Source organism: Aotus nancymaae, unplaced genomic scaffold (assembly GCF_030222135.1).
Source record: "Aotus nancymaae isolate 86718 unplaced genomic scaffold, 86718_ANA_hifiasm-v0.15.2.pri h1tg000072l, whole genome shotgun sequence".
Classification (NCBI taxonomy): domain Eukaryota; kingdom Metazoa; phylum Chordata; class Mammalia; order Primates; family Aotidae; genus Aotus; species Aotus nancymaae.
The window spans coordinates 9,139,990-9,166,377 of record NW_026988487.1 but is presented as its reverse complement, the minus strand read 5'-3'; the positions used below and the strand labels follow the sequence as shown (position 1 = coordinate 9,166,377).

General features: G+C 38.1%; 1 protein-coding gene across 2 annotated transcripts in view; it reads right to left on the bottom strand.

Moving 5' to 3' along the window:
- ANKFN1 (ankyrin repeat and fibronectin type III domain containing 1) overlaps positions 1–26,388 on the bottom strand; it is a 329,398-nt gene that overhangs the window by 213,892 nt on the left and 89,118 nt on the right. The gene's annotated exons all lie outside the window — the stretch shown is intronic.

The window sequence follows — 26,388 nt, the reverse complement described above, 5'->3', positions numbered from 1 at the left end:
CGAGTTATATGTGGGAAGAGGGAAGCCCATTTTTATTGACAGAAAAGCTAAGAAGGAAAACACATCAGCATTATACTGCTCCAACACTGAGCAGTATCTTAATCGAGAGGGTGTATTTCACCTGCATGCATTTTCTTTTGAAAAACTGCTTAACTAGAAGTGGAATAAGGAGGAAAAAAGGCAAAATGTAGTCAGCTGGAGAGTTTGTTATGTATGGAGAACAGGCAGGCAAATAAGAAAGGGAGTAGAAGAAAGTTCTAGAGGGAAGATATTTTGGGGCAGACTTGGGCTAGGGTGCTGGTAGTTCTAGATTCTTAAATACATAAGGATGGGATGCTACCTCCAGCCCAGCAGTTTCAGGGAATGTCTTTAGGAGCCTGTCCAGTCTCTGTCTCATACTCTTCAGAGACTAGGAATTTGCCTGCAAGGGAAAGACCACACACAGTCCCCAACCACACCCCTGCTGTCACCCTAAATGACATTGGTGTGGTTCAATTAAAACTTTCTGAGAGAGGAACAGATTACAAGGACATTGTATTTGTAGATTTCTCCATGAGGTGATTTACTGAAGTACTCAAAGATTCCTTTCTATCAGAAAAAAAAATACTGTACTATTTACATGGTCACAGAAGAAATAAGATCTTGACTTGTGCTATATATTTTACATAGCTCATTCCAGGTCATTTGGGTTCTTTCTGAGATGTTTCTGATAATTTTGGCAATTGTTTCTCCTCTGGGGAGCTGGGGAAAATTTTCCTGCTCTTCTTCACTCATCTCACTAAGGCTGTGCTCAGTGAACTAATGAAGCCTCTCTTTAGGGCTGCCTGGGAATTTCCTGTTTGTTCCTGGACCTCCTGTACTTCTATACATCGACATTCCTAAACATCTGTTCTTATGCCAGGTTTGAATTTTCTCACCTCTTTTGTGGAGTGGACATTTTGTGCCATTGCATGGTGCAGTGGTTTTCAAATGTTTTTGACCATGACTCAGTAAATGCACACATTGCATATGTAAAATTGCAACAAAAATTTCACAAAATGTTATTGACCCACAGATAGCACCCTGCTTTGTACTCTAATGGTTTCCATCACATTGTTTTGAGCTGTGCTTTCCTATGCTGGGCTATTCTATTAGATTAAGTGAAATTCAATCACTATAAATTGGAAATCACTAGCCCTGACTGGAAACAGTTTAGATTTAAGAAGATTAACTATGTATTTACTTGTGAAGAAAAAGAAAAAAAAGGGAAGATCCTAAGAATATATTCAACTCATACTTTAAAAGACAACTTTAAAAAGTGAATACAAATTGGAAATTTTATATTTCTCAATATTCTAGGAATGGAATTTATAATAGTTAAGTCTATCACTGAAATATTACAAGCCAATTTTCCCACAGGAATTTCCCAGAGGAAATCTGAGTATGCTGTATGCATGAAAGAAGGACAGTGCCTATAGCGGGATTTAAGCAAAATCAATCTCTTCTCTTATATATAAACATGAGTGTTTGCCTGCAAGCGCATGTGTGCACACACACACACACACACATTTTCCAAATCTCTCTGAAACTCTTAGCAAATACCAGGATACAGAGCATTTAATTTATCAGTCAGATGTGTCTCTGAAATCCTGTTATGAGATGAGGAAACACATAAACCATAACCTAGTCAGTCTTTTGAGTCTTTTCAAAGTGATAAATAATATCAGATTAATTTCTCTTTTTAAAGTGGTTGGGTTGTGGTGGTTAAAAAAGAAAAATATCTTCTTTTTTAAAATTATTTCCATAGTATTTTTTGGGAACAGGTGGTATTTGGTTACATGAGTAAGTTCTTTCGTGGTGATTTGTGAGATTTTGCTGCACCCATCACCCAAGCAGTATACACCGAACCCAATTTGCAGTCTTTTATGCCTCATCCCCACCACACCCTTTCCCTGAATCTCCCAAGTCCACTGTATCATTCTTATGCCTTTGCATCCTCAGAGCTTAGCTTCCATTTATGACTGAGAACATATGATGTTTGGTTTCCATTCCTGAGCTACTTCAGAATAATAGTCCCCAGTTCCATCAAGGTTGCTGTGAATGCCATTGGTTTGTTTCTTTTTATGGCTGAGTAGTATTACATCATATGTATGATATTATATATATATGTATGATATATATCATATATGATGTGATATATATATAATATATATAAAATACGAGAATAATAGTCTCCAGTTCCATCCAGGTTGCTGTGAATGCCACTGATTTGTTCCTTTCTATGGCTGAGTAGTATTCCATCATATATATATACAATATATATCATGTCATATATATATATCTCACAGTTTCTTTATCCATTCGTTGATTGATGGGCATTGGGGCTGGTTCCATATTTTTGCAATTGCAAATTGTGCTACTATAAATATGCACGTGCAAGTATCTTTTTTGTATAATGACTTATTTTCCTCTAGGTAGATACCCAGCAGTGGGATTGCTGGATTAAATGGTAGTTCTACTTTTAAAGAATCTCTGCATTGCTTTCCATAGTAGTTGTACTCGTTTACATTCCCACCAGCAGTGTAGAAGTGTTCCCTTTTCACTGCATCCACACCAACATCTGTTTTGTATTTTTTTTTTTTTTCCTGTCATGGCCATTCTTGCAGGAGTAAGGTAGTATTGCATTGTGACTGTCATTTGCATTTCCTTATTAGTGATGTTGAGCATTTTTCCATGTTTGTTGGCCATTTGTATGTCTTCTTTCAAGAACTGTCTTTCATGTCCTTAGCCCACTTTTTGATGGAATTGTTTTTTTATCTTGCTAATTTGTTTGAGTTCCTTGTAGATTATGGATATTAGTCCTTTGTATAGATGTATAGATTGTGAGCATTTTCTTCTACTTTGGGGGTTGTGTTTACTCTGCTGACTGTTTCTTTTGCTGTGCAGAAACCCTTCAGTTTAATTAAGTCCCACCTATTTATCTTTGTTTTTGTTGCAATTACTTTTGGGTTCTTGGTCATGAAATCCTTGCCTATGCTAATGTCTAGATGGGTTTTTCCAATGTTATCTTCTAGAATTTGTATAGTTTCGGGTCTTAGATTTAAGTCCTTGATCCATCTTGAGTTGATTTTTGTATAAGGTGGTAGATGAGGATCCAGTTTCATTCTCCTACATGTGGCTCGCTAATTATCCCAGCATCATTTGTTGAATAGGGTGTCCTTTCTCCACTTTACAGTTTTGTTTGCTTTGATCTACTAGTCATCTAATATGAGCAAACAGTTCCTAGAAGGAGGAAAAATCTTTGTAAAGAGAAAGGTGAAAAGGGGATGGTACTTAACCCAAGTGTTAGGTGCCCTGCTAACACATCGAATATATTACTTCATTTAATCATTACAATGACAGTGTGAGGTAAGTATTCATTCATTGAGCCATATAGTCTACCAAATATATATGGCATCTACTTACCTACTATGTTTCAGGCCCTGGGAATAACACTAAGCAAAGCCCTAAGTGAGCTTACACTCTGTAAACAGATTATGCTTAGTTAAAAGCTTTGTAGGAGAGGCTCCTTGTGTCATATATGAGAATATCTAATTAGTGGATCTGAACTTAGGTTGAGATTTCCCTGGAAGAATGACTTTGGGGACAGAGAGAGTGTGTAGAGAACACTCAATGCTGATTACCTAGGCTGAGCAGCATTTCTTTCTGCACCATATTCAAAACTCCTACAGAAGTCTGGTGTTGTCAGAGTAAGCCTGCCATGCTCTACAACTTTGTCCAGAATAGTCCTTTATTCTTGAAGCTGGCTGTGGTGAAAAGAAGAGGGGAGAAGAGGGTTTTTCTCCTGGGTATCTGTACTTGTGGTGCAGCAGGGACACTGGTGTTGGGAGCTGTCATGCAAACAAATGCTTCTCCTGGTGCTTTATAGAAGGGGTGTGTGTGTGTGTGCATGTGTGTGTGTGTGAGAAATGGAGGTAGGGGTTGGGGGAGGCTTTGTTCCTGGAGAATTTATTAATTGAGATTTTGTTATATCAAATTTAAATCAGTTTTACCCTTTAGCTTCATAAACATATTTTCATATTGTTGTGTGGTTATTAATAGAATTTGGTCTATAGAATGTGATTTCTGGACATAGGCCCTAGTGAAGATTTCATGATGAAGATTCCAAAAGCAACTGCAGCAAAAACAAAAATAGACAAATGGAACCCAATTGAATTAAAGAGCTTCTGAACAGCAAAATAAACTATCAATAGAGTAAACAGACAAACTACAGAATTGGAGAAAATATTTGCAAACTATGCATCCAAGAAAAGTCAAATATCCAGAATCCATAAGGAACATAAATTAACAAGCAAAAAACAAACAGCCCCATTAAACGGTGGGCAAAGGACATGGACAGACTCTTTTCAAAAGCATACATGCACGTGGCCAACAAGCACAAGAAAAAATGCTCAACATCACTAATCATTAGAGAAATGCAAATCCACAATGTGATACCATCTTATACCAGTCAGAATGGCTATTAATAAAAAGTCAAAAATAATAGATGCTGGCAAGGTTGCTGAGAAAAGGGAACGCTTATATTGCTAATGGGAATGTCAATTAGTTCAGCTATTGTGGAAGGCAATTTGGAGTTTTCTCAAAGAACTTAAAACAGAACTATCATTCGACCTAGAAACCCCATTGTTGGATATATATCCAAAGGAATATAAATCCTTCTACCATAAAGACACATTCATGTGTATGTTCATCACAGCATTATTGACAAGAGCAAGGATATGGAGTAAACCTAGATGCCCATCAGTGGTGGACTGAATAAAGAAAAAGTGGCACATATATACTATGGAATTCTTTGCAGCCATTAAAAGAATGAGATCATGTCCTTGGCAGCAATATGATGGCGCTTGAGGCCATTATACTAAGTGAATTGAGGGAGGAACAGAAAACCAAATACTGCATGTTCTCACTTATAAGTGGGAGCTAAACACTGAGTACATATGGAAACATGTGTACTTAAGAATGGAGGGTGGGAGGAGGGAGAGGATTGAAAAACTACCTATTGGGTACCATGCTTATTACTTGGGTGATGAAATAATCTATACATCAAACTCCCTTGACATGCACTTCACCTATATAACAAACCTGCATATGTACCCCTGAACCTAAAATAAAAGTTAAAAACAAAATAGAATCATATGGAGTAGCAGTTTCTTTTCATCTGCTACCATACCTAGGAGAAAAAAATGAATGTGATTTCCAATATGACATTTCTTATACTTTTATTTTTTTAACTTCAATTTAAAGGTACTTCACTAAAATTGCCAAGAATAACAATACATAGTGAATGTGCCAACACTTTGCCAAAGCTCAAAGTTCTATACATTTAGATCACTCCTACTACCAGGCCTTAAAAAAATTCCTAGTTAGAGTGGGTTAAAGGGTGCAACATTAATTTTATAAGTTATAAAAGAAACGCATTTTATTGGATGTATCACTTCAAATATGCAAATGAAAACTGGAAACTCAGAGCCATATCATTGTTTAGCATCAGTTCACTCCCGTAATTATCTCAAACTCATGTTTGTCTTAAAAGACTTCAAAAATTAAAACACTTCCTAGTATTTATATAACACGTTATAGTTTAAAAAAATGGTTTTTGAAATTTTAATTTTTGATGTACACTTACAGATTTTAAGTCTGATGAGTTTCAACAAATGTTTTGATAAATATATACACCTGCGTAACCCACACCCCAATCAAGATAGGCCATTTGTAGCACCCTAGAGAGGTCTTAGTCTATTGCACACCATCTTCCCTCCAACACACGCACACACACACATGACACACACACACACACACACAAAGCAACTGTTCTTCTGATTTTGTTATATAAATGCACTCATATTTTATGCATACTTTTGTGTCTAGCGTCTTTCACTCAATATGTTTTTGAAATTCATCCATGCTGTTGTTTGTATTAGTTTTTCCTTTATTTATATTGCTGAGTATTAATATACCAAAATTTATTTATCCTTAAATCTGTTGATAAATATTTGGGTTGCTTTCAGTTTTGGGTTATGATGAATAAGACTCCTATAAACATTTATGTTCAGGTCTTTGTATGTTTTCCTTTATGTTAGGTAAATAAGAGTAGAATTGCTGGGTCATAAGGTAGGTATATATTTAGTTTTATAATCAATTACTAAAACTTTTCCAATATAATGATTTCATTTTATACTCCCATGAACAATGCATGTGAATTCTAGTTGTCTACATCCTTACCAACATTTGGTATTGTCAGTATTTTCAGCCATTAAAATAGTGTGAGGAGTATTTCATTACAATGTTAATTTGCATTTCCTTGATGTCTAATGAGCTTCAGCACTTAAAAAATGTGTTACTGATTATTTTTATGTGTTTTGTAAAGTGTTTGTTCAGGTCTTTTGCCCATTTTAAAAATTGGATTATCTTTTGTTGTTTTTAGTAGTTCTTTATATATTCTGAATACAAGTCCTATGTGACATGAATATATTTTTCCAGCCTGTGGCTTGCTTATTCATATTTTTTTAAATGGAGTCTTTTGAATATTTAATTTAGATGAAGTACAGTTTATCTTTTTTTTAATGGGTAGTACTTTTTGTGTCCTTATGAAATTATAGAGGCTGAGAAGACCCAAAATATGCCATCTCCAAGCTGGAGAACCAGAGAAGCTGGTGGTATAGAGTTCAGTTCAAGTTCAAAAGCCTCAGAACCAGGGGACGGCTCCTAAGTGGACAAAGACCTGAGAACTGGAGGAAGGAGAAGAGTCATGCTGGTGTGAGTCTTGGAGTTGGAAGGCCCAAGAACCAGCAACTCTTGATGTTAGAAGGCAGGAGAATGTGGTTGTCCCAGTTTAAGAAGCAAATCACCCTTCCTCTGCCTTTTCATTCTATGGGTTCTCAGTGGATTGGACACTGCCCTCCCACATTGGTGACGGTGGATCTTCTTAACTCAGTCTACTGATTCAATCACCAATATCTTCTGGAAACAACCTCACAGATAAATGTAGAAATATATATATATTTATATTATATATAAAAAATATATAATATGTATGTATTAACCAACTATCTGGTTAACCCAGTCAAATTGGCATCACAGATTTTCATGGGGGTTGCATTAAAGCTATGGATAAGTTTTTTAATAGTTTGATTTTCACAACAGAGATGAGGAAATGAAGCTCAGAGGACCATGGAAGTTAGAATAATTCCACAGCCCAAACTCAGAGGACCATGCAACAAGAAAAGACTTGAATAAACTATAGTTTTCTTTAGTGTTTCTCTAACTTTGTTGCACATTGGAATCAACTGGGAATTTTAAATAGGACATATGTGGCTCCCAACCTGAGATATTCCGATTTAATTGGTCTGGCAAGCAATCTGGGCATCAAAATTTTTTAAAGCTCTCCTTTTAAAAGGTGACTCTAGTGTGCAGCAAACTTTGGAAACCACTGGTTTGGCATTCAAATTTATAATGTGAAAACTGAGGCCCAGAAATGATATGTGAGTTGCCTAAATTTTCAAAACTTACAAATAGACTCATTCTAAACATCATATGAATGTTTTGTTCAAAAAATGTGTGTAGACCTTAAAAATCAACCACTGCAGCTTCCAACTCAAACTAAATAGTTGCCACTTTCCTGCCAGCAGAGAATGTCGTCTAGCTCTTTGTGTCGTACTGAGCAAAGTTTTATATATGAATATCCTCAGGGAAGCAACAAAGAACAGAGAGAGGGGGAAGACTGGAAGAAAAAACACAGGCATTAGGACCAGGTGTGTTATTCTACTTCTGGATGCCAAGTCAATAGCTGTCTTTGTGTTGTCAATTTTCGAGCTATAAAAACAAAAGACTATTTGAAGAAACTCTATGATGTCTGAAGCCTTATGCTTCTTGGGTAAAAACACAGAATATCTGATAATATTACTAATTTTAATATTAGCAATTTCTATTTAAATTTCATTTAGAGAAAACTGCTTTGAAAAAAAGAACATTGCTCAGAATGCACATTTATTTTTCTCTTTGTGGGATTCGACTTTGTTCTGTTTAGAAAATGGAAATTATAGGACAATAGGTAGAAAAACTGATGTTATATAATTTTTAGTTTTTTATATTGGGTATATTAGAATTTGTAATACCTTTTTTTCCAGCATAAGATTTTTTAATCTCCTCAAAGGCAGAGGCTACACTTTCCTTAGCTGGTATATTCTCATTAGCATGGTGCATGGCACAGACAGGGCTGTCAACAAATATGAAACTGACCTATCTTACTAAAGAAGAAAAACTAAAGGCCATATTAAAATGCTTCCAGCAAGAGTCTTACAGCTTTTACTTTAAGAATCAGACACTAATCATTCTGAAGCTTTAAAAAAATCCACACTAAATAGATCTTTCAACTTTAAGCTCCATGTTATACATCTTTCAAAATAAATGTCACGGTTTTACAATTTGTAGCATTTCAAGGCAATTCAAGACAATAGAAGACTATTTTGATGTACCTGTTCAGTTCAAATGACTGAGATGTTAGCCTTTGTTTTTGATTATTTGTATTTGGTCACAAGGCATCTTTCAAGATGTCTTTCAAGCTGTCTCTTAGTCATCCACTCTCTGAATTACTGTTGCCAATAAAAGATCCATTCTCTTGTTTTTGAAAGAGAACTTAAAAAACATACTGGTGATGGGCAAGATGGAGATTCAGAATCAGTATGCATATTCCTAAAGCAATAGGAATTTTTTGAACTGCAGCTGTATGTGGGGTCTACTCTTAAAGCTGTCCTGTTTGGACTGGGGTCAAATGAAAACAGGAGATCAGTAACATTTTGAAGTTTACTTTTGGAACACTAGAGGATAAAATGAGACTACAAAGAGATATTTATTTCTGTTATTTTTATCTGCCAGATTAGAGGAGAAAGTCACGATGGAATAAACACGTACTTAATACCTAATTTGGGGATTTTGGAGAACTTAGATCCAAGAGGATGGCTGAGGAGGGGAGTGATTGAGGGAGGGTGTGGGGCAGCAGAGAAGGAATCCTTCCTCAGGGATCCTCTTGCCAGAACCTGAATTGTACTCCCCAATGGTTACCTTTAAGGCAGAGAGGTTGGCAAAGAAGCATTTAGATGAGTTAAGGCTTCATTCAATGTGAGATATAAGCTGCTTTGATAATTTTGATATTGTTGTGGATAGGTAATTCAAAGGGGCTTTTATTGGGAATGGCTTTTAACAAGTCATTAATTGATAATATAGAGCCAGTTTATCTCTTCGTATTTGCTCTATAAATATTTGCCTTCCTAAGGAAGCAAGGGTTTTTCATATGACCCTTATCAGACATTTTGACACAGAGTGTGTATCATGTCTTGATCTTATTTAAGAATACACTGAAAGGTTCACCTGTGATGATGCCACTGACAGTGCTGCCATTGTCTCATTATTTGAAATACTGTAGATCATGTGACTCAACATAAAAAATACCTATATTACTAGCTTTCAGGCTTTGATGAAATCTCTCTTTAAATGTACCATTTGGGGCTAAGCATATGATCTTATGGCAGTGAGCTAGATAAAACGCAAACTATGAAGGGTTGCAAACTTAGTTCTCAAGTAGTGTAGACTATGGCTAACATGGAGTTAGCCATATTTACATTTGATTCTGGTCCTGATATTTATTATTATGAGACTCTGTACACCATTTTTAATCTTTAATGACATCATCTGTAATGGGAGTACAAATACTGACTTTTCAGGCTTACTGTGAGGATTATATAAGAAAATGTACATGAAATATTCAAGACAGTGCCTGGCACACTGTAGGTACTCAATACATAAGAGCAATTATTATTATTATTAGCATTATTATTACTCTACTACCACAGGATAACTCTGTAGGTCAATAAATGAATAAGAAATAGTCTTAAACAAAAATAAAAAGCTCACAAGATTGATGTCCTGCAAGTCAAACTTGTAGAATTTGGAATTATAAATTCCTATGCTTCTCATTACCAGTTTGTCTAGGAAGTGCTTAGTCATTACTCTAGAATGGGATCAAAGTTACTTTAATTTTATTAATGTTGATTCGAATAGGTATTTTATTCTATTGAATACTGTAGGAACAATTAACAAAAGCTGAACATACCAAACAGCTACCATTTGATAATCATTCCCTTACATGGCAGTGGGAGCTTGGTATAAATGGCTTCTATATTCTAGATCATTATTTTTTAGCTGAGATTTTAGGAGTTAGTGAGGGTAACCCATAAACATTACTACCATTGTGCATAGAGTACACCTTTTTTTAGAAATCTCCTTTCCCTTAAATAAATCTCAAAACGAAATTTGCCACAATTCAAAGGAAATGGAGTGAAGGTGGGGTTCCCTCAGCAAAAAGCCATCTCAATCAAAGCATTTAAATTATAGCCTATGATGAGTCAAATAGATTATGAATGAGAAAAAATTGAGGAGAGGTAAGTTATTAAAAATAAAGGGAATGAATTATCTGTGGGAAAAGGGATAAAAATAAACTCCCTTTCATAACGTTCATCTCCTTGGTAATCAGCAGATACTCCAGTTTTTAGCAGGGGTTAAATCCTTTATCAAAGAGTGAGCTTTCTTAATTTATCTGTCTCACTGTCATGCGTTATGCTCAACTTTAGCTATTGGATCTGGAATTGGAAGCAACCATTTCCTGAGGAGGGGTAAGGATCAATGGTTATAGCACATGAAGAGGTGGTGATGATGCCTGTGGTGATGCGCTGGGTCCCATCACCAGCCAGTAACAAAGAGGAGGCAAGCATGGCCCTAAACAGGTTCCATGCATTAGCTCACTTAATTCTCTTTAGGAAGAGAAGGGACTATCATTCAGTCCATTTTACAGATGAGGAAACTTAAGCTTAACTTAAGTGATAACTGCAAGGTACATTTTTCAGGGATAAGATTTGAACTCAACCTGCCTTCCTCCAAATCTAACGGTTTTAACCTTGGGTCCATTAAGCTACAAGTCAGAATGACTGGGAGTCTCCTCCTCTGGCTGAATGAATGAATTAACATTCAGCTTGACAATTATAATTATGTGGAGACCCATAGCTGTATGCGACAAACCCAAGCAAACTGCCAGCCCCAAAGGGACTAGAGTTAGGGTACCCTAGGATCACAGGTGTGAGGGTTTGGTCAAGCTCTTCAGTGCTTCTAATAGGGTGAAACAGATGGGAACCCATGTTTGAATTCCTCTCTGCCACTTAGCAGCTGTGTGATCTTGGAGAAGTCAAATAAGCTCTTTGAGTCTCAGTTTCTGATCTGATAATGTGGTTAGCAAGAGCTTCTGCCTACAGTAGATTTACTTTTGCTGCTCAGCATCCATTGACTCCTCCCTTGTCAAAGAGTCCCAGATTTCTTTAGGGCTCTGCTCTCTACTCCATTCTCAGTTCCCATGCTTTGAGTGTCCTTGTATGTGACTCAGATCTATCCAATAAGAATGTCGTATTACTGTGGTCACAGAAATGTGACATGCTAGGAGTCACTGACATGCAATGAGATTTTGACCCAGGCTTTTGGGAAACCTTTCATTGATGAGAATCAAGCAAACATAGAACAAGTCATTGTCAGGAAGAACAGGGAGAGACAGTAACATCTGGAACCCTGAATCGAACTGTTCCTGAAGCCAAACTTATCCCAGGCTTTTCATTTACATGAGTAGTTCCTTGGGATATTGCAACTGAAAATGTCCTAACCTTACTATATAGTTGTGAGGATGAAAGATGTTTTTGTACATAAATACTCAACAAAGTTTCTGACACACATCCAATGCACAATAATATTAGCTATTTAAATTTTCTTATGTTTTGGGAACTTAAACATTTTTATACTTTCAGTTTTTTCTTTATATCCCTTTTTATTTCCTTTAGGTTTCAGTAATACTCTTTATTCAATGAGTTGTGTTGAAGTTAACAAACATCTAAAAATGTACTAATTAAATATGTGAATAAAAATAAGATTAACTATCTGGTGTCTGTAATTGTATTGCATTCCTGAAATCCACTTGATATTATTATCAAAATCCTTAAAAATTTCCATTGTTTTTGATTCAGAAATTCAGTTCTGACATTCTTCCTTAGAAAAGCTATATAAAATTCAGACAAAGATTTGTGTGTCAGCACATTATTTTTAACAGTAAAAAATTAGAAAAAAATCCAAGTGTTAAACAAGGAATGGCTGAAAAGTTATGATATGAACCAGTTATAGTACTGACTATAGTATACCCATTAAATAAAGATATTTATGAAGAGTTATTTATAACAAGGAAAATGAACACACTATACTGTTAAATTAAAAAGGGATACTGAAGGTACATATAAATTTAGTCATGTAAAATATTTTATATATCTTGTATTATGTATAAATACAAAAAATGAAACATGAAAGTATTTTTTAGAGAGATTGGGAGTGTCAGCCATGTGCAACATATCCCGTAAAAGCTAGAATTTGCTGCCTTTTGTGTCAAATTGATGTCTTAGGCTATTAAGATGCATTAACAGCTATATCTAGAAAAAATATTTGGGCTGTTGAACCAGTGGCCCAATTCAGGCATCAACTAGTTTTCCCTGGCAGAAATTTAAAGGAAACAAACTGAAGAACATTTTCCCAGACAGTCAGGATAACTGTGGAATTAGGATCCCTTCTACGTGGTATTCCACTCACTCATTGCATTTCCTTCCTTGAACCTTCACTTCAAAATGTAACCAGTGCACTGTTGGTGGGAGTGCAAAATGGTAAAACCACTACATAGTGAAAAATATTATAGTAGTTCCTCAAAAAAACTAAAAATAGAACTAATACATGATCCAGCAATTCCACTTGTGGACATACTCTCAAAAGAATTGAAAGCATGGTCTCAGATATTTGTACCCCCATCTTCATAGCAACATTATCCACAATAATCAAAAGGTAGAAGCAACCCAATTGTCCATGGATAGATTAACGGATTAACAAAATGTGGTATATACATACACTGGAATATTATTCAGCCTCAAAAAGGAAGGAAATTCTGACAAGTGCTACAAAGTGGATGAACCCTGAGGACCTTATGAAAACCTTGAGGATATTATCGTAAGTGAAATAAGCCAGTTACAAAAAAGACAAATATTATATAATTCCTCTTATATGAGATTCCCAGAGTAGTCAAATTCATAGAGACAGAAAGTAGAATTGCGGTTTCCAGGAACTGAGGGGAGAGGAAACAAGGAGTTGTTGTTTAATGTGTACAGACTGTCAGTTTTGCAAGATGAAAATAGTTATGCAGATGAATGGTGGTGATAGTTGTACAACCATATCAATGTATTTAATGCCACTGAACTGTACAGTTAAAGTGCTTAAGACAGTAATTTTTAAAGGTATTATACCATAATAAAAAATAGAAAAATTAATGCAACTTTTGGATTGGTTAATTCTTCAGATCAATATTAGGACAGGTGTTCCCCAGAGGAAATACCTGTTCTAATACTGCAGCAAAACCACATTTTCTGGCTCATTATCATCAGAATGTTTGCAACTGTCGTCTCTCCAATAACAACAGCTACTATTTACTGGGTACACTTTTTATATCAGATCTTGTGTTTGGTACTTTATACATTTGCCATGATACAACATACTGTTGTCATCCCCATTTTGTAAAAAAAAAAAAAAGGAAGCAGGCTCAGGGAGGGTAAATGGCTTGCTCAAAGGCCCATTGTCAGTGACTTTCAGAGGCAGGATATAGGCCCTGGCTTACCCAACTCTGGCTGTGTCTCCCTGAGCCATTCTGGTCTCTTGCAGGTGCCATGTCCCAACTTGTTTTATAGCATCAAGCCTTCTAATATTCCAGGGGTTTGTGTCAGAAGTTGCTCTTCCATAGTCACCTGTTTTAGAATCTCCTCCCCTTCCTGGTCACTATCACAGCAGCTGCCCTAATGGCCAGATACTTGAGAGTAATGTATCAATCCTACCTTATCCAAGACAGAAATGCGGTTCTTCTAGGTCTGCTTGCTTCTCTTACTCCAGGACCAGGAGTCATTTTCCTGTCTTCTTAAGCTTATGTGTGATTCCGGGTTAAACAGTTGTCAAGGACAGTCATTCAATGACTCACTCATTTAAATATTGAGTTGCTTCCCTGTGTCAGGTATTGTTCTAGGCACTGAAGATTCATAGGTATCTAAGGAAGAATGGTCCCCAACCTAGAGCTTACAGTTTGGTGGGGGCCAATGGAAACAATCATATAGGCCAGACATGGTGTCTCACACCTGTAATCCCAGCACTTTGGGAGGCTGAGTCAGGTGGACTGAGTCCAGAAGTTTGAGACCAGCCTGGGCAACACGGCAAAATCCCGTCTCTACAAAACACACAAAAAATTAGCTGGGTATGGTGATGTGCCTGAAGTCCCAGTTGCTGGGGAGGCTGAAGTGGGAGGATTGCTTGAGCCCAGAAAGCAGAAGTTGCAGAGAGATGAGATCATGCCACTACACTCCAGCCTGGGTGACAAATCAAGACCCTGTCCCCTTCCCTCTGCCCCCAAATCATACAAACAATGGCACAATTAAAAAATAATTTTAGGTGGTCATAAGTGCTAAGAAGAAAATTAAACATTAAAGAGCAAGTTAGGGTGGAGGTACTACTATAGCTGGAGTAATAGGGGAAAAAAGAAATAAATGAGGAGATGGAGGCAGCCATATGACTGTGGGAAGAAGAACATTACCGGCTGAGGGAACAACAAAAAGACCCTGAAACTTAAATGAGCCTGACATGTTCAAGCTAGAGAACAGAAGCTCTTTCAGAGCAGTAGAGTGAATGAGAAGAATCGTAAAGGCTGAGGTTGGAGGGGCCAATGAGGCTGGGTCATGATGACCATTTTGGCCACGGTGAGGAATTTGGGTTTTATTTAAGGTGCTCCAGAAAGCCATAAGCCAGGGAAGGGCATACTCTGATTTATGTCTGGGCTGAAGGAGGTCAAGAGTGGAAGCAGAGTCACCAACTAGGAGGGAATTGCCAGGATCTAGGGGCAGGATGATGGTGGCTAGGACAGCTTACCTTGGGAGCAGAACTGTCTGTCCTTGGGGTGACTGTCTTCTTCTGAGCCAGCAATTCTGTAGCTTTTCTCTCTTCCTGTAGCCCTGGAGGCTGGGAAGGACAGAGAAAACCCTTTCCCTTAAGTCTGCAGCACTGTCTGTTTCTTGCTGGGCCTCGTGGTGGTCCACATGGGCCTGGCCATGGGCAAGCTGCCCTGTGTTAAGCTGCTTCAGGCTCTTTTTGTGGAGCCCCATGACTGTGGAGCCTCGGAGACTCTGCTAACCAAAAATGTCCCTCTCAGTCTCTAAGCAGATTGGGGTGTGCCCGTCCACTAGGCTCTTTAAGTGCCTCACTTTGTTACATGTGCTCACTCAAGCATAAACATGCCAGTAAACACAAAACAAAACAAAACAACAACAACAAAAAACAACTTCCAATGGCTTATTAAAAGGAAAGGAAAAGATTCCAAAAGATTTTTGGATACCAGATAGCTCTTCTTAAACAGAGCTTGATGAGTTAAGTGTAAATGAATCAGAAACATGTGCGCTGGATTTCTCTTTGCAGGCACTTGGGTTTAAAAATGAAACACGAGGGTTAGGAAAATGAGGGAAAGCATGGCTGGGTTTTGCAAAGACCTGAATGAGAACTTCACAGAATAGAGGGCCCCAAACATGGTGCAATTTTTCCCTACTCTAATTTCTTTCATCCCCAGACTGTGAGAGCTGCTTGATGTATGTGGCATTCTGTTGCATTTTCCTTGCAGACACTATGTCCCTAGTATTCCTTGTTTCCTTGCCAAAGGCCTTGTTATGCTGTGGGTTAAAACTATGCTTCACCAAAACTATTTTGATTTAAGCATCTTAAGAAGTTCACAGACTTTTTTTCTCATGAAATCCAGGCTTTTGATGGTAAGAGCCGACTCTATCTTTTAGGCTGTGCTGCAGCCTTCTATGTTTGAGAGAGAGCACTGTTCTAGCACCATTCAGAAACTTACATGAGCTCCATGACCTTCAGCAAGTCAGTAATGATAATATCTCAAAGTCAGCTTTCTCATCTGTAAAATGGGGGACAACTCCTTCATGATCTGCTTCCAGAGCTGTTTGGGATGGCTGTGTAAATTGCAGAACACACATAAATAAAATGGATGATTACAATGAATAGACCAGAAGGGCTGTGAATGACTTTAAAATGGCACAATCACATTATCTGGAAGAGACATGTGGTAGAGGGGACAGTGAAATGAATTTGTCCTCTTTTATGCTGAGGAATGGTCAGAATGAGAGAAGAGTTCAAAGTCAGAATGGCTTCCTGTTCATATTACATAGCTATCATGGTTTAGAACCCTAGAATTCTAGGGCTTGGAGAACATCACGTTAATCTCTTTATTTCACACTTGAGAAATCTGACAGTCAAATGGGGAAACAACTGGCCCAGGTCATACCACTACCTCCTCCAAACTGCCAGGATGCCTGTAGCTGAGAGAATAAGGTGCATTCTTAGTAGTGGAAATGTCACAAGGAATAGGAGTCAGTTATGTGTAAAACATTTTCTGAGCATTTTGCGTCTTTTTAAAATTTATCTTAAATCTCCAGGGCTTAGCATAATTCCTAGCATGGCATACACATTTAATAACAATTTGCAGACTGAAAAAGAGGGAAGAATGCCAGGTAGAAAGAGGATGACTTGAAAATAAAGGGAAAGCATGATTTGTATCCTGGAGAAGCTCATAGTCCAGCTTACAGTCTTGTCTGTGGAAACAAGATGTATATGAAAAAAAACTTTATTAGTCTAGCTAGCAGTTTATCAATCTTATGCATTCTTTCAAAAAACCAACTTTTGATTTTTTTAGTCTTTTGTATGGATTATGAATCCATACAAAAATGGAATGAAACTCAGTTTCATTCCATTCAGTTCTGATTTTGGTTATTTCTTTTCTTCTGTCAGCTTTAGGACTGGTTTGCTCTGGTTTTTCTAGTTCCTCTAGATGTGATATTAGATTATCAATTTCACATCTTTCTAACTTTTTGATATGAATGTTTTAGCACTATAAACTTTCCCCTTAAGACTGCTTTAGCTGTATCTCAGAGATTCTGGTATGTTGTATCTTTGCTATCATTCATTTCAAATAATTTCTTGATTTCTGCCTTAATTTCATTATTTACTGGAAAGTCATTCAGGAGCAGATTGTTTAATTTTCATGTCATTGTATGGTTTTGAGAGATGTTGGTATTAATTTCTATTTTTATTGTGTTGCAGTCCAAGAGGGTGGTTGGTATGATTTCAGTTTTTTTTTTTTCAATTTGTTGAGAATTGCTTTATGGCCAAGTGTGTGGTCAGTTGTAGAGTATGTGCCATGTGTAGTTGAGAAGAATGTATATTTTCTTATTGGGTGGAGTGTTCTGTACATATCTGTTAGGTCCATTTGGTGAAGTGTTGAATATAGGTCCTGAATATCTTTGTTAGTTTTCATTCCATGCTCGTGGACAAGAAGAATCAATACTGTTAAAACAGCCATACTCCCTGAAGTAATTTATAGATTTGGGGATGTTCATATCAAAATACCAACAACATTTTTCTCAGAGTTAGAAAAAAAAATTCTAAAAATCTGATGGAACCAAAAAAGAGCCCTAGATAGCCAAAGCAATCCTAAGTGAAAAGAACAAAGCCAGAGGCATCACAAGACCTGACTTCAAACTATACTAGAAGGCTGCAGTAACCAACACAGCATGTCACTAGTACAAAAACAGACACATAGACCAATGAAATAAGTTAGATAACCCAGAAATAAAGCTGCACACATACGACCATCTGGTCTTTGACAAAGTTGATTAAAACAAGCAATGAGGAAAGGACTTCTTAGTAAATGGTGCTGGGATAACTGGTTAGCCATATGCAGAAGATTTAAACTGGACTTCTTCCTTTTACCACACCCAAAAATCAACTCAGGATGGCTTAAAAACTTAAAGGTAAAACCTAAAACTAACCTAGGAAATACTATCCTGAACATAGGCTCTGTCAATGATTTAATGATGAAGACTCCAAAAGCAATTGAACAAAAACTAAAATTGACAACTGGGACCTAATTAAATAAATAAGCTCCTGCACAGCAAAGATAACTATCAGCTGAGTAAACAAAGGGAAGAATGTATTTGTGAATTATGTATCCAACAAAAGTCTAATATCCATAATCTTTAAGGAAATTAAAAAATTAACAAAACCCAAACAACTTTGTTTAAAAAATGGGCAAAGGACATGAACAGACACTTCTTACAGTAAATCATGTCCTTTGCAGTGACACACGTGCAGCTGGAGGCCCTTCCTAAGTGAATTAACACAGGAATAGAAAACCAAATACCACATGTTCTCACTTATAAGTGAGAGCTAAGAAGGGAGCAAGAGACATTGGGGTCTACTTAAGGGTGGAGGGTGGGAGGAGGCTGAGGACTGAAAAACTACCTACTGAGTGGAGGAAAGAAGAGGCTGGATGAGTTCAGTAATTAGGAAAATGATCAGTGACAACTGAGTGAAAGAGTAGGCACTGAACTTCTTGGTAGCCAAGGCAGAAAGGAGGAGAGATGAATCCCTTTCCTAAATTGAAAAAATAAAACACTCCCGTAAACACTCCTCAGTTTTGTAGCTGTTAGCTACTAAACACAAGCAAAATGGTTGAGAGAGAAAAATAATTTTTGCTTTTTAGTGATGAATCCTAATAAAAATTGGTCACATGGTTCTTTATATAAGGGACACTGAATTACATGGTCTTTATCAACAGCATATTTACAAAAGACACAGAAACATTCTTCATATGGCTGTTTCATCTATTGACATTCAACAAAAACCAAGGACAGTATGAAATTATAGCCTTTGTAGGAATGTCTACACCAGCAAACTAAGGTCATGTAGCCTGATACACTGCTTAGAAGATCTAACTTATACAGGTATAGACAGAGCTTCAGGACTCTTGGAGGGACAGTTAACAAGTTGACCCAGTGGAAACCACCAATGTGCACAGAGTAGGTTATCACTTCAGTTAATTGTTAGTGGAGAAAGATGACAGCAGGATTCTGAACAAACAGTGTGTAGGTAGAGTGATTTTGACAGTAGAGGGAGGGAGATGGAAGGGCAGGATGGAAGGGCTCAGGTTGAAGCAGTATACAGACTCATGATGGTTCAACAACCAGATTCAAATGTAGGTAAAATTCTCACAGAGTATATCGTTCTTGTGCAACAAGGCCTACCTTTGAGGCCCCAAATAAGAAATTGAAGAGACAATAAATAGCCCAGGGTTCAAAATGATTGTATTTCCAAATGGAAGATACTTCCAACACCCAGATAAGCAGTGTTATTTATGATTCAAGCACTACTGAAAAATGTCAAGAAAACCAAATTTTATCATTTACGGCTTACAAAAGTTATTTACTCTGGCTGTCTCAGAGAAAAGCCAGTGGCTAGATACTCCTCCAGGTAATAAGACCTTTTTTTTTTTTTTTGACAGAGTTTTGCTCTTGTTACCCAGGCTGGAGTGCAATGGCGTGATCCCGGCTCACCACAGCCTCTGCCTCTTGGGTTCAAGCAATTCTCCTGCCTCAGCCTCCTGAGTAGCTGGGACTACAGGCGTGCACCACCATGCCCAGCTAATTTTTGTATTTTTAGTAGAGACAGGGTTTCACCATGTTGACCAAGATGGTCCCGATCTCTTGACCTCGTGATCCACCCGCCTCGGCCTCCCAAAGTGCTGGGATTATAGGTGTGAGCCACAGTGCCCGGCCAATAAGAACTTTTTATGTGTGTCCCTAACCTATGAGAAAATATGCCCTTTGACTGATTACTTTGCCAATACAGTAAGCTCTTTATATCTACAGTTTCTGCATCTGTGGATTCAACCAAGTGAGGATTGAAAATACATGAAAACAAAAATAGAGCACAACAATAAAAACAATACAAATAAAAACAATACAGTATAACAACAACTTATATAGCATTTACATTCTATTAGGTACTATGAGTAATCAACAGATGATTTAAAGTAAATAACAGGATGTGTGTATGTTATATGCAAATACTATGCTATTTTATATATGGGATTTGAGCATCCATGGATTTTAGTATCCACAGGGGTCCTGGAACCAATCCTTCCTGACTACTGAAGGCCAGCTGTACAGTCCTCTACTTGGCTTCCAAGCTGTGAATGTTTTTTTCAGGCTCCCAACATCTCTAACTAAAGCCTAAAATTCTGACTTTATTAAACATTGCACCTGAAATGGATTGGTCTGTGTCCCATCCAAATCTCATCTCAAATTGTAATCCCCATGTGTCAAGGGAGGGACCTGGTGGGAGGCAATTGGATCATAGGGGTGGTTTCCCCCATGCTGTTCTCATGATAGTGAGGGAGTTCTCATGAGAACTCATGGTTTTAAAAGTGTTTGGCAGTTCCCCTTCTCTCTTTCTCTCCTGACACATTGTGAAGAAGGTGCTTGCTTCCCCTTTGCCTTCTGCCATGATGGTAAGTTTCCCGAGTCCTCCTCAGCCTTGTGAAACTGAGTCAATCAAACTTCTTTGTGTTTATAAATTACCCAGTCTCAGGTAGCATCTTTAGAGCAGTATGAGAATGAACTAATACAACACCATTTGACCAAATCTTGGGATTATTCTCAGAATATCTGTGACTCTTTTATTCCCACAAAACCCATGAGCCTATATTAACATTTATTAATATTTTTAAATAATATTAAACTGTAATGGAAAGGAATGTGCAGGGCAGAGAGAGTCAAGAGGGACTTTTCAGAGTGGCTATAATTTACATGGGGATATCACACAAAAATGCAAAAAAGTAGATGAGGATATGGCCTGAGCTGGAGGGCTGGGGGAGGATAACGCTGTTTATGTCAAAAAACAAACAAACAACACCCAAAGTATTTGTAGAGGGAAAATATAACACTAATAGGTTTCATGGGTCCCAAATAAGATGGACTATGAATCACAGAAGGAATTTTGAGGCCATTGTTAACAGCCCAATGTAGTCACTTAGAAATGAGAAAACTGAAGCCTAAGTAGACCGTCATTTTTCCAAGGTCAGAAAGTGGCAGAGCTATGGTTAGAATCCAAACCTGTAGAATCCAAGGTCAGTGCTCTGTGCTCACTATGCTGAAGAGCTGTGTGTGATGGAAAAGCTATCTTGTCATCCTGAGAATTCATTGACTTTGAGGGGTCTGAAAAGCACAGGGAAGATGAGGTATGTGTGAGTGTTCCCAAATCAATAGAAAAGGAGGGAAGGAGAGTATATGCAGCTGGCAAACTTAAAATTTCCTTCTGATGTCTTAATGAGCCCCTGAAAACCATAGCTGTTGGAAAATATTGAGAATCCTCTAAGTTTGGGAGTTCTAACAGGCAGAGTAGGCTTGTGATGCACAAAAAAATGCCCATGTCAGGCCAGGAAGGCATGCAGCCAGCAGGCCTGGCTGTTCAGATTTCAGAAAAAGGGCGAAGAGATTGATGGAATCCTGCAGAGGAATAGAGGCTCCAGCATATTAGAGTAAGTTACACAGCTCAGCCTCTTCAGAGACATTACAAATCCACTGTGGTCACCTCACTTTATTCTGTGGCTTTCCCATGGATTTAACTGACATTTAGCAATCCTTTTCCCAGAGTCCCATGGCATCTTTCTGTCATCTTGATTGGTGGACAGCTCCTATAGGAACCTAGGTCTCTATGACCATCTTCAGTGAAACTACAGTACTGTATTACCTGGCTGGAAAGTGAGGAGTGGGGGAGTCTCACACCAAATACTTTCTCTCCTCTTTTCCTTGCTGTCTTTGATTTTTGCAAAATGTAATGTCACAATGGCAGCCTAAGATGTCAGACTTCCATTGTTCGTCGGCCTCTCGAAGGGGTCTTGAAGTCTAGAACTGTTGAAAGTCCTTTGGGATGTAGGTTAAGGTACAACAGCAGATATCAGAGGGCCTATGACAAATGAGAATGGTGTCAAAAGAAACTGTTCAAATAAACAGTTGGATGCTTGGAAGTATAGCCTGAAGACCTCAGATCTTTCTCTCCCCTCTGTTATTCTTTCCCCCCAAAACAGAAGATTAAGTTTGCTGTGAACATGAGCTGATGAAAAGAATTCAAATAGTGCTTTGAATAGGACCCCAGTCAGACCCACAGGAGAGCTACAAATTGCTTTTGGAGACACCAGTCTCCCTTTACAGAAAGTTAGCAGAAAGCCCACATATCTTCTTTCTATAAGGTACTAACTTGTAAATTAACCTTTAATGGTGTATAAATGATGTTCTGAAAGAACTGCTTATGCAGCTATATTTATGATCTAGAAAATTGCAAATATTTACAAGATTATAGGTGTTAATGGTCTGTCAAAAATGTTTGTATATTGTACATACATTAAACCCCAGTTTCAGACCACCCTGGTATAAAAGACCACCACTCTCTAGTCCCATATAGTGTTTCACTTTGAATCCATATATGCCAATCCCTATAATTAGCCTGCTCCCTAATATAGATCAAGTCCACTTTATAGGGAATTCTCTCGATAGCTTTCATTTAGTTTAAATCCAGTACCCAGGCTGCCTATGTAAACTGTTTGCTAAATGGCCCAGGATGGCCAATCGATCTTATGTCAGCAATGGCCTGTGAACTTGTTCGTCTTGTTTCTGAGTTGGCCCCACTGCAGGGTCTAAGTGCCCTTGTTTGATTGCTTTCCGGAAATAAAATTAAGCATATATGCATGCCTCTGTGACTCGGCCTCTCTGCTAATGTTTGGTCATTTGAGGACAAAGGTACATAAGCCGCAGACATAATTCAGTTCCAAGAGCTGCTTAATGTTACAAAAGCACTTTAACTATGGTGCTTGACAATGGGAAAGGGCATCAGACAAAGGGGGAAGAAATCTTCTTTCTCCTGCAATTGTTACTCCTTTTGTGGCTCGTTTCTCTAACTATCTTGCTGTGTTACTGCTCTGTGAGTGGGTATGGCAGGAAAAAAAATTTAAAAAGGTCACAGGTTGTTTTGAAATGGTTCTTCCATCCTCGTTTATTATCTCATTTGCACATTTTCATTAATGTCAAAGTGTTTCTATGGCTGTCTCAAGATGATCATTCTCTTGAGGCATTTGCCAGAGCTACATCTGCTTCATAGGAATTTATAGAGCAAACTTATTTTCAAATGCTACAAAAGAAACTGCCTTCCCACCTATTCTGATAAAAAACATGCCAGGAATACAGTTGTTGCTGAAAGTCTTCACTTGAAAAGGGTAACTTTTGAATTTTCGTATAAATCTCCAAATAATCCCTCCAACCCTGCTTTCCCATATCATCCTCAAAAACAGAGCAGAGAAATAATACAATCAATTTCCCCTTAATCCCTTTAACCAGCCTTGATGACACACACTTAATTTTCTTGAAAATGATATAGGTGTTTGGGTTGCTGCAAGGGATTGAAACCATTGGAGTCACTGCAGAAGTCTTAAATGGAACAGGCCAAATGGCTTCAGGCTCCAAATAAGGAGCGGGATGCCCCAGATAGAAGGAAGAGTCTGGTGACCGCCCTGAGGCATGAGAAACTCTGTGCTGGGGAGAGGGTGGTGGAGTCTTCAATTCTCTGCAGCTTCTAAGATGATTCTCAGAGCTACCAAGTCTTTCAACCTGCCTAGTGTTTGGGCAAGATTTGTTACAACAATATCAGAATTTTTGGAGGTGGAGCTACTCTGGAAATCTTTCCACCTTGAAATGCCTTTCAGATCCCTTAGGCTAATGATTCTCCATCTAGAATCATGTCCCTTGAGGACCCAGGGAGGGAGAAATGGTCTTCTCTGAGATATCCCCAATGTGTCTGTGATGGTTAATATTGAGTGTCAACTTGACTGGATTGAAGGATGCAAAGTATGGTTCCTGGGTGTGTCTGTGAGGGTGTTTCCAAAGAAGATTAACGTTTGAGTCAGTGGCCTGGGAGAGACAGACCCACTCTCAGGCCGGGTGAGCACCATCTAATCAGCTGCTAGCATGGCTACAATAAAAGCAGGCAGAAGCATGTGGAAGGACTAGACTGGCTAAGTCTTCCAGTCTTCATGTTTCTCCCGTGCTGAGTGCTTCCTGCCCTGGAACATGCGATTCCAAGTTATTCAACTTGAGGACTTTAAGACCTTTGACCACAGATTGAAGGATGCACTGTGGGCTTCCCTACTTTTGAGGTTTTGGGACTCGGACTGGCTTCCTCGCTCCTCAGCTTGCAGATGGCCTATTGTGGGACTCCACCTTGTGATTGTGTGAGAAAATACTCCTTAATAAACTCCCCTTCATATATACATCTATCCTAGTAGTTCTGTCCCTCTAGAGAACCCTGCCTAATACAATGTCAGAAACACTCACTGGAGTTATAGAGCTACCTGGATTCAACTCCAAAGGGAAACTAAAACACATTTTCTTTCTGTTAACTCAAATGCTAGCAACTCAATGTGTTCATGTTGGTTTTCTTACAATGGCTGTTTTTGATTAATAAGAAAATGAGAAAATTATTTCTTGGTAACTGCATCTGGTGTGTAGACAATATTGTTTAAAATGCAGTATCCGAGAGGGAAGGAAGATAATGAGGTCTGTGCAGGGTGAAAAGTGGGGTGCCACTGGCTTAGGGGTAGGACTCTGCACAGGCTACTAAGCACCAGGTCACTGCTTTTTAATTTAGGTGCCAAAGGAAGGAGCCAAAAAGCAAACACAAGATGCAGAACCCATTTAGAGACAGACCCCAATCTCTGTTCAATTACCTTTTATGTTTATCTAGGATCACAAATGGCTGAACATCCTACTGTATTTTCATGCTCTCGAAAGAGGAGTAAGTTAGCTCGCTCTGTTATTTGGGAAGCAATCCTCTTTTGTGTAGAAAATGTGCATATTAAGATTAGGAAGCCACCCAGGCACTAGGCAGGTGAAACTGTTTGGATCTGGCTGTTTTCCAGTGCTGTTTAAGCGGGAGGTGGCTGGAGTAATCACCCAAACAGCCATGCTTCTACTGTGCCTGGTGATGCTGGCAGGGTCTGGGAGGGATTCATCGATTGTTTCAAACTATTTTTTTTTTAACATTATGGGTTTGGCAAAACCCCAGACATACTTTACCAAGTACTTTTTCCCTTCATTTTTAAATCCCCTGTGTATTTCAAATGCAATCCGTATGTTACTGATTCATTTACACTTAACTCATCAAAAATGCTGGTTGGGATGAATTAGCTGATGCCCAGGGAGAAGTATGGTCTCCTTTTAAAGGAGATGTTAGAAACCTTGTCCCCACCCCACCCCTATTTGCCAAAGGCAGTAGTGCAAAGTGAATCAGCCCCCTGTCCCACCCCACCACCACCACCACTGATTTTTAATAACATTAGAAAAGGCAATCCCAAGGAGCACTAAATTTGGGGAAATTCTTTATTCCACTCTCCCTCATTTAAAATCTTGTGTATTTTAAGGGAAATCTAATCCATATGCCTCTGATTCATTTACACTTAAATCATTAAAATGTTGTTTTGAACAAGCCACTTGGTGAACAGAAATGAGTATGAGCTTTCTTTTATTATTTCTTCCAGCTCTTTTCTGCAAAACAGGAAGTCACATTGGGAAAGCTGAATATCCTCCAAAATTTTAAATTTGGTATGATAATTCTTAGGCCACCATGGTTTAGATAAATCTATTTTTGCCTATCCTTGCATGGAACCCAGGGTAGCTCTCTGCTTGGAGGGCAGATGTATGCTTATAATTGCATGCAATCAGCTAAATTGCATGTTCGAGTATGTTACTTCCTTTGAATAATCTGAGCTCTGTGTGTGTGTGTGTGTGTGTGTGTGTGTGTGTGTATGTGTTTGGAGGTGGGGTGGGGCGTGATAACTCTTTTGGATCCTGTACATACCTGGTAGAATGGGATTGAAAAAGAAATTACATGTTGAAAACAGAAGAGAATTAACTTGAAACCGTTTATATATTTGCCAAAAGCATTAATGGGAAACACATTAGATATAGTTTTCGTTAGCTACAGAGTCATTGAACTAGTATCATCAAGCTCACTGGCAAACTAGCAAACTTTTACAGTCTCTTTTTCCTCTATCCTCTGTGATGATAGATGCCAGTGAACTTCACTCTCTTTTTTCATCCTTTTTATTTCCCTTTCCTGAATCCCATAGTAGCTTATGGTATAAATTCTACTGGGAACACCTCCTTACCCCAACCTTTTCATTTTACAGAGAAGGAAACAGAAGTCTAAGAGTTAGTGACAAAACAGGGACAATCCATAGAAAATTGGGCTCCTGAAGTCAAGTAGTTTTACCACTTTGCCCTAGTAGTACTTACCAAAAAT